Genomic DNA, 9,993 nt, shown 5'->3' on the forward strand with positions numbered 1-9,993 from the left:
CCCGGGCAGAACAAATAAAACATTAGCCGCGTCAAAAGCCAACAAACTATAAACCCTCGCCGAGGAGTCGTATTAATTTGACATATACCGCTCATCCGAACTAACAGCAGGTGTTCCTAAATTGTCTATGATAAATATACGCCATCAATATGGCGGAGCGACGGACACCCTTTCATGCTCCGATATAAAACCGTAATTGTGGTCACGCCGCTCTCCGGAACACTTATTAGCTGTCCAGGTACACCAAACACTTTATGTCCTCGAAGAACGCGCCGCGGAGATTCCTCTCAAACGATTAACAAACGGTAAATTCGGGCGTGCCATTCCCGCACCAGTCCTCTCTTAGAGATTTGCATAAAACAATATCTTATTGCAGATAAATTAACTATAATGACCTTAAATACGATTTACGAGATATTTTAATGATTAGCCCGTTTTGATGATTTGTCTATTCGTTCAGCAAAGGCTCGTTATGAAAAAACGTGTGACTGGTAATCCTGATATAGTTGACAGTTATGCCAGCTACAAGATTATGATTCCAAATAAAGCTCTTTATACTATAAGGCAACTGACAAAACTCTAAATGTACGATAAATCGCAGCTCGCCGACTGTGTTACGAAATAAAATGTTACTTAAACTCGTTTTGATATCGGAGTCCTAAATTGGCTTTAGAAATGTGATGCTTTAGCGGCGAGCGATTCGTGATTGATAAAAGTCACATAACGCGATGCGTCAGCGGCGGACAGGCGACAGCCGGACAGCCTGATGAAGCTATCGGCTGATACCGCGCCGATGCCTACATTAGTGCAGGCAAATTAACGCCAGATAACTGCTCCTTCAAGCACTGAGCCGTTTCATATCTGCGGCACACTTTGTGCCTCTGATACACGCAACGTAACACCAACTGGCTGTTAAAAGGCAATATCTCGCGAGTCTAGTGCTTCGAATTGACGAAATTATAAAGAAGACGTTGGCGTAATCACGTCTAAGCCGACATGTCGGTGATCAAGGACACTAGAGCTGTTTGCACAATCTGAAACATGTTTCGCTTGACCTGGAAATCGAACCTGATACAAATAGACAGTATGTCGATATTAACGGTGGGTATCATTCTAACAGAACTCAAACGTGGAAACAATATTTTAAAGCATACAAGCGGTTGTATGTTAACAAAATAAATGTTGGTAAACTGAGTGCAGTTAGACCGCAGCGTCGCCGTAACTCACGCGCATATTCGTGCTGCGGTTAATGTTTCAGTTTGTGGCCATATTTTAAGTGCTATACACATAATAATTTATGTCAACGAGATTCTTAATCCGCGGCAATAAAGTGGCAGACTAAATAATTTGGGTGGCGTCGACAAACGTCGTAAGTGCAGGTGCGTGGTGCGCGCGCGCGACGTTTCGTGCCGCGGCCGCGTCGCGCAGACCCATAGATCCCACGCGCTGTGAGCCCGCGCCAAACTGGTCGATCGACTCTTGCGCAACTCGGAGACTACAGTTGGTTTCCAATTTTATGTTGACCGGTTTCAAAGTTGTCTTAGCCTTCTAATTTCGGCTCGTTTAGATTGGAAAATACGTCGACAAAGATACGAAATGAAACTCAGACTGGTGAGATCGCAGCCATGTTTTCACTCACGTACCGCGCGCCCGCATTAAGATTCCTACCGATCATTGTCTGTCGCTGATGTTAAGTCATTAATTAAACACCTTATGGCATCGAAAGTAACTTCTAACTTTCGCATAAACATGTCTGTTTAACTACTGGTTTGTCTCACTGTGCGTTAGGGTATTGCTTGCTGACGTCACATCCTTTTCTAAAGTCCCTCATTTGTTTACGCAAACATAAAATACGTAAACCAATATTGGCATAATGACCATATTCTTAATAGTTCGATGTGCAAGACTTCGGCTTATTTATTATGTGACTAGATGGTGAGGACGAAGGTTAAATTACAGTTATATTCAAGTCGAGACAAATCTGATACGATATAAATTGATCTTCCTAGACCTGAAGTATAGAAATATGAAGTTAACGGTGTAGTAACAAATCGTCGGAGATGACTGCGGCTCGCATGTCGGTGTCGCGTCATGTCGCGCGACGTCGCGTGTCGCGGGCGGCGCGGGGCGGCGCGGCGCGGTGCGTCCCACGCGTGCCCTGTACAAATACTGTCGGCGGGAGTCCGCGCACAAATCAACGCGCTCGGACGTGCGCGCTCCGGACCCCCGGTGGCACGCACCACCAGGGCTGCCTAACCAAAACTGGTAATGCTCTGCATTTCTTTGCTTTACTCATTTTACATAATCAGCAATAAATACGAATTTTGATAAGTCTATTTGTTCATTTTAATTTTGGGAAACTTGTATAGATTTCATAACTTCAAAGATTAAAACCCCGTTCTCCTGCCCCTTCTCAGTTTAAAATTAGCCTCAATATATTTTCACTTTGTAAGTGAAAAGTGTTGCAATAAGACGTTTGATTTTCCGCAGAGTCCTCGGCTGGAGCGAGCTGGTGGTGGGGGTCAGCCCTGCAGCGACCCCCCGGCGCGGCGACAGCGCCAACATCTCTCACCTCCGGGCCCCGTAATGAACAATATAAATGTGGCATTTGGCGGCCGCGAGCCCCGCCGTGCCGACACCCTGCGCAACACTCCTCCACGCACAGGTATACCCGCGCTCGCTATCAATACCTAATGCTAGATACCAGCCATGATTTACAGCCTTGTATTCGCTACTGAATCTATAAACTCATAATTTAACTCCAGCGCAATAAATAAACGTTTAAGTGCAGGCAATCTGTCGTATCCATCTCAGGATTGTGGATAATAAAACTGTTGACGATTTGTTGAAGTCCAGGTGGCGTCCGCCGTGTGAAACGATTCACTTCTATTGCACTTCTTGGAATCGAATAGGTATCATATTTGAGTTTGACAAAATTTACAACGATAAGTTTTATAGAAATCGTATAGTCGAGATAGACGGAAACGTACGTTATTATCTTGACCCACATTAACGATTTCACATTAATCTCCAAACGATCGAGGAACAAATACCATTAAAGAGACAGTTTAAACTATAACATTTTGTAAACGACTGTTAAAATTTCGTCGCTTATTACGAAAATTGTCCTTTAAAAAGTGGATCCCTCGAAGGGATGTGACAGGACTATTATATTATTAGGATCGTTTTTAGTAATGATAGGGCCGGTGTACGCGACCTCAGATCGCCGGGAGGGACTAATCGCGCTCCGGCACAAAAAACTTTGGGCACTTCATTATAGCTATACGTGTGCATTATTAAAAGGCCGCTCGGGACGACGCACATAGGGGTATTTTGCATTTTTAGCCGGGCGAAACTATTAGTACGGGGTTTTCTGCTGTAAAGTAGATAGGACTTACTAATATTTACAAAAAACCATTGAGAAGGCCTTAATTCAAAAGTGAGTATTATGGGCTGATACGATGATAAAATAAAGGAATATTCATGATTTGGAGAAGGTTTTATTGACTAACTAATTAGATAAAAATCATATTGAACAGGTATTCTCTACTTAAATGTTTGTAGTTAGAGCTCCCTGGTATGCCTAAAACAATAAATAAGCGTGTTAAAAAGAAAAAAAATAATAATTTGCTTGAAAATAATGGTTAATTGTTTTTAGTTTACACCAGCAGTAACGTCTAAGTTCTGTCAAAAGTAGCAAAAAGTAGCACCTAATGTGTGTAATATCTATCATCTGACAATGTTTGTAATACATTACTACAAAAATCATTAGCCGGAAGCACTCGGAAGATAACTATATTTACTGTGGAAAGTAAAATTCATTAAAAAACGGTTCAAATATTTTGAACTTTAAGAATTGATTTTGAACCTTAAAAAATACACGTAAACATTATTAAATCCTAACAAATAAAACTGTTCTTACCTGTATTATGATAATCCATAATAGTTTTGGTTAAATAGCTCACAATAAAAAAGTTCTGAGGTTTCAAACACGGTACGTTTTCAATGAAGTCAGAAACTGACGCGAGTGCATGTCACAATGATCAAGTTCCGAGAGGTTTGTGGCTGGATGGCGCGGGAGTAGGAGCCTGAAAATGGTCGGATTTTGTTCAGTAGTTACCTGGCTTTCTAACAAGCATTAAATTTTTCTTTTCTGATAAAGTTTGTTTTTTTAGTTTCGCCCGGCTAGAAATGCAAAATACCCCTATGTGCGACGGCCTGCAGACAGTTGATTTTGCATTCCTTTACGGTGAGTGGAGCGGACGCGGGGAACTTTGACAGCGCCGAGGACGATATAGGACAGGAACCAATTAACCAACCAGTTTCAAAAATAAATAAATCTCAACAGCAATAAGAGGAAACCGAGCGAACGGAAATCTGAAAACGTCGCTGGAGCCACACCGACAAAGCTGCAAGAACAGCAGAACACAAATCTAAAGATAAACAGACAATAGTAGCGACAAAAAACGACGTCCAACCCCGGACCCAGTGGAATTTGGAAACGAAATTCGCGGATCGCATTTTGCGAATACTTTCGCGTGTTACTGCATTATTATTTAAGTTGGGCCTTTTAAAAAATGGTTGAGATGGTCGGCGGGTGGTTTTTTTGGAGGCGCGTGCGCGCAGCATAATTGGCGCGCCGGACGCGCGGGAGCGAGCGCTTCTTGCGAACCGGACCGAGTTGCCGTTTGATAACCGTCGCCTGTCTAACGGAACTACGCCGCACTATTGCTGACAACATTATATTTTCTTTCAACTATTGAACTAATCTTACAGGAAACCAAGAGCACTCACGAGAGACAGTCCGCTGTCCAAATGTGGACATTTATGGTCAGTTTGTCACCATAGGAGGAACATTACAGCACAGCGTGTAGGAGTCCTGATAATTGACAAACATAGAAACAAAGTTTAAATGAAAATAAAAAACTGTCTGTTTTTTCATCGATCCCAGGCCATGAATGAAACTCAATGTCTGCAAAGTCTCTTTGTAATGCATTTTTAATTTGGTCTTTACTTATGTATTTTGAATATACTGCTACTACAACCTCTAAAGCTTGAACTGAATGACGCAATATAAATAAAGAAACAATAACAGCAGCTAAAATGAATACGAAAGACATCCCGAGATGCAGGCCTGGTGCAGGTAAGGAAAGGGGTACGCGAGACCCTTAAAACAAAAATTGGTCGAGTGTTGCTCCGAGCGATGGTTGACCGACGAAACGTTTCGTTCCTTTTACACTACACAAAAAGTAATTTAGAGCATGATGACGGGACCCAATATGATATCAGGAATCCCGTTGCGTAGCCCGCGGTGCTCGGCCAAATGTGGTAGAGGTGAGCTGTGCAGCGAGATGATATCGTGGTTTTTGTCGCGGCACTAACGACGCCAGTGCGGACTGCTGACATAGCTGACCCCACAGCGCGGCCGCGTCACCCGCTCGTGTCCGTCAAACGTCATTCCTCTCGCTAACACAATGGAATAGACTGTGCAAAAATGGGTACGCGTGTCGCAGCCCCGACAGACCCAACAATGGATCCAAAAAACAAACAATCCGAATAGAAATCGAAAACAGAGCTTCTTGCCGATGCGACAAAACGGGATTTTGGAAATCCGGTTTTAATTTTGTTTAGTTGTGTTGGGTGTACCTCCGGCGCGCCATTGTCGACATGTCACTAGTTTGGGGACACGATAATGCCAATCGAATGAGGACGTCTTCAAAAAACTATTTATTAAGCGCTGGATGTAACGGGCGGCTGTCGATAAATGCGTATTCACCTTCAGGACAACATTAATGAAAACAGCGTGGCGTACCTAAGTGCCTATTTATAAATCGAATTATTCTAATCTGCTCGTCAGTGTGACCATGTCTGAAATCCCTCAATTATTAATGTTAGGTGTTTAATTTATTATTGTGGTGCATTGGGGTCAAAGGGGACTAATTGTATACAAAAAAATCTTGTTTTAGACTTAATACCTACATTATGCAATCTCTGAATCAGTAGTAAAGTTCTTAATTATAAAAGTCAAAGCAATAATTTATTTGTTTATTTATATTATAATGAATGCGGAAATCACTTCAAATGTCGAGTCTATATTAGTCTGAATGACTATTCCAACAGTTGTTATGCTTGTAAACCTTTTTTTGAGATAGCTAATGATGCAAATATACCTTAGATGCAGATAAGCAGAAGAGGAACTTTGTGGAGGAGCATGATTACTTACTGTTTTGACTGCAAGTACGGCGAGTGGTTTACGTATAGAGAATATTTTTTGCACGTTGTTCCCCGTAGCTCGTAGTACACAAAGCGGGTCGCGGGGCAGAGGTGACGGTGTCACCCGTGCCGGCCGACACAACACACATACACCACCATTGTGTTCAAAATATTCCTTTAAAAAGCAAAAGATTACACGCGGAATTATTGTAAAAAATAAGCATAACTTATGTATAAAACTGGTGTTTAAAATTCAGCATATTGGAAGCCTGCAGTCCTTGATCGTGACAGTTGACGACAACTAAATATTTTCATTGTGATTATACACTAGATTTTTAGGTACATACCTAGGTACGTATGTCAAGTTACCCTTTGACCTGTCTGGCTCGAGATTTTCCACTGAGCTTTAACAAACTCTTAGTACACTTGCCTTCGTCAGAGTATTATCTTCTATATCATTCACCAGGTTTCAATGTAGTCTGCAGGCCGGAGATGTACTGCGTCACTATTATTGTACACATCGTATCGTAAAAAGTACGATAAATATAAGAAATTGCTAATAAAAGCATTCATTTATACATAGACTTATTGAATGACGAAGTGACCGCTCAGTACCGACCGTTTAATGATGAATATGTATCACGAAGAACAGTACCTACCTACGTTCTAAACGTGTCAATTCAAACAAAGAAAAGGGGTTTGAAAATAAATATAAACGGATACCTACTTATTTATTGATTTATACTTATTTATAAAAACACCAACTTCTTGACTCTATACTTTTCATTCATACATACAACTGATTAGAAACTATGGTACATACTATGATATGAGAGATGACTTCAATAATAACTAAGTAAACATTTTGGATCCACCGACAATTCTACTTACCTAAATCCAGATTAAAGAAGAAAGTTGTTTTCAAGATTAAAATTCTCATTTTCAAGTTGAAGTCAGTTTCAGTTTCAAGTCTTGACAATAGTATCCGTGTATACCATGCAGGATGGCAGTCATAGTGCGGCGTGGTGCAGTCGGTACAGTCCAGGAGTGCGCAACAATGGCGCGCAGAGGTGGAGGCCGCGAGCGCTTGCGCCACCGACGCGATTGTCCACTACACGATCCTTCACCTTCAGCTAGCACATGCTCCACTTCTTGCTACTGTTTTCATAATAACCAACAATTGCCTTCAGTTCCACTTGAGGATCAAGTAACTTCTTGAACACTTCTTACACAGTAGGTACTGACAATATCATCTAAAAACCAAGTCACAACTAACAAAAACCAGCATTTTTAATGAGACCTTTTTTTGCATTGCGGTTTCAATAAAATATTTCTGTTTAAAAAAGGTCGTTACAATAACGCAGGAAGACAAAGCAAAGCATAAATACTTACAACAAAAAAGAAAACAAAAATCATCAGTCACGTTACTGTACACTACAAAAAATAATCATTGTCGAAAGGTGAGAAAATCCGCTAATTAACACTAGGCAGCACCGCCCTCCAGGCCGCGATTGTTCCGACGCCACCCATTGTGGACCCAGCTTTTATCAAAGTATAATTAGCTTTTGTTCAGGTGTATTATTTTTTGAGTAAAATCCTCGATCGAAGTCCCCATTCACTTGCAAATAGGGAAGCTCGTGTTTACGTGTCGATGAACAGTAATTATCGGCGAGGAAAGTTTTTGCGACCACAATTTGTCACCCTCGAGAAAGATCCAGTCACGTTTTGTAATTGGGTTTCCTTCTCCGTCACTAGCAGCTGTGGAGCTGACTCTCGCAGACCAAGTCACAGCACAAGCTGAGTGTCCCCGAGCGCGCGTGCCGGCTCCTAATGTTTGCATAATTAATTTGTAAGAGTGACGAGATCCCGCTCTTCTATTGCGGCGCCGGCGCATGCGACGCTCAGGTGCATAAGCTTTATTTGTATTTTTTGCTACAACTTCCCCTTTGCATAAATTAACATTTTCGCAATTGTCCCCGAACGAAAGGATTTCTTCTGACCTGCCATTGTCATATACCTACATAGAGGTCAACTTGCCAGCAATCTCAATTTTGCTAATAATAGAATGATTCCTGAACATTAGTTCTTTCGATTTTAAAACTATAATGCGTGTGCTTCTTTCTTAAGATTATACAAGTCCACGGGATCTTACGTAATTATTTTTATTTGTCGAACTAGTTACAGATCACCGAGCGCTTTGTTATCTATTGCAATCATCTCCACATCGATTTACCTTTAACCTAAAATGAACTTTAGTGCAACTGCATTAAGTTCAGATTAAACCTTTTCGACATCATCTCGAGTATCTTCAGTTCCATTTTTCGATAGTGCAATAATAAACAGTAAGGAAAAGAGTGTTAAGGTTGTTTTTTGTTCAACAGGTCGGGCGTGGTGTCACCTGGTCGCCAGGGGTCGGCAGCTGGTCCATTGTGGGGCTCATCACTTGACTCGCGCGAAAGGGATGCGTCGCCATGTGAACCGCTAACGGAATCCTGGGAATGCTCCCGCGCAGATAATGCGCAACACAACTAGTATTGTACTACACAATAGTAATGCGATATACTGCGCTTGTTTTCAACTCTGTACCACATTTTATTACCCCGTTATAATAAAACGATATGGAAATATTTATACCCATACTAATTTATGTCTTTCCTATAATCTGAGTAGCCAACCTCTGCTACAAATTGAATGATTGCGCTCTTTTCACTCTCTTCACTGCAATAGTATTTTTTAATATAAGATGAATTACGGCTTGGATCTGAGTGATGAATACCTCGAATGTTGGTGTCACTGATACTTGCGGAACATCAACTATTATAATTGTTAGCATGTAAATGATTGTGCGAGTGAATAGTCCTGAATGTTTGCGGGGATACAGTAGTAACGCTCCCTGCCGTCATATGCTAATCCGTACACTCTCGGAAGAATACTCTACTTAATGGGAAAATAAATTAGAATAAAAAGAACGACTACAAAAAGCAACACGAGTGTCCGTTTGGTGCGCGTTGTTGCCGATTTTCTAATATATCACAAACATTAATATGGTCGCGACCGGTTCTCGTGAGATCCGTTAGTGGTTTTATGTAAATTATTTAGTTTATGGCGTGCCTCCTAGTTTACATTCGAATGCTTTAACTTAAAAACATATTAATGTGAGCGCGAGAAATCGATCTCGTACTTACGATAATGTGAAATATTAGAACCAAATTATAGAAAGTATAATTTAGCGCACATTATAAAATAAATATTAGAGGAATAACAAATCTCAGCAATAATATCGACCGATCGAGTGATGACAATCATTTGCTGATAGATGTCCCATGTTAACCAGTCTGCTAACTAGCTGCGCGGAATGTAGGCGAGGTGGCCACAACATACTTTACGTGATAAATAAAAATTCGTGGGAAACGTTATAGAATAAATAGTTGATTTGGATGTCGTTACATGTAAAACTTGACATTTCAATAGCGAAGATGTTTGTAATGAAAAGAATTCGATTACTATGCACCGCGCGGAGGGCGCGTTAGACCGCGGCTAGGGAAACGTTACACAAACTAGTTTGAGAGTAAACGGACATCACATAGAGACACATTGTCCAGATTAATGCACAAAACCGGATGCTGCGTCTCCCGGGCATCGATGAAACGGTCCCGCGCACTATGAACCCGCGCGACTACTTCCCGCGGCTCTAGCGCTGACCACCCTTTGATCGCGAGCTCGTTATTCATCTCGCCGGATGAAAGGACTGCGTATAGTCAGCTGATAGCGAGTACCCGC

General features: G+C 41.5%; 1 long non-coding RNA gene across 2 annotated transcripts; it reads left to right on the forward strand.

Moving 5' to 3' along the window:
• The first annotated feature begins 1,163 nt into the window (after positions 1-1,163).
• Positions 1,164-8,867, forward strand: LOC110377960 (uncharacterized). 2 transcript variants are annotated; one of them, XR_010276419.1, is made up of 4 exons: positions 1,164-2,265; positions 2,491-2,665; positions 7,216-7,446; positions 8,595-8,867. It is a non-coding gene; the product is annotated as an uncharacterized LOC110377960 (long non-coding RNA). The 2 variants fall into 2 exon arrangements; XR_010276418.1 differs by lacking the exon at positions 7,216-7,446 and having other exon boundaries at positions 8,595-8,865.
• The last annotated feature ends 1,126 nt before the right edge of the window (positions 8,868-9,993 follow it).

Source organism: Helicoverpa armigera, chromosome 4 (assembly GCF_030705265.1).
Source record: "Helicoverpa armigera isolate CAAS_96S chromosome 4, ASM3070526v1, whole genome shotgun sequence".
Classification (NCBI taxonomy): Eukaryota; Metazoa; Arthropoda; class Insecta; order Lepidoptera; family Noctuidae; genus Helicoverpa; species Helicoverpa armigera.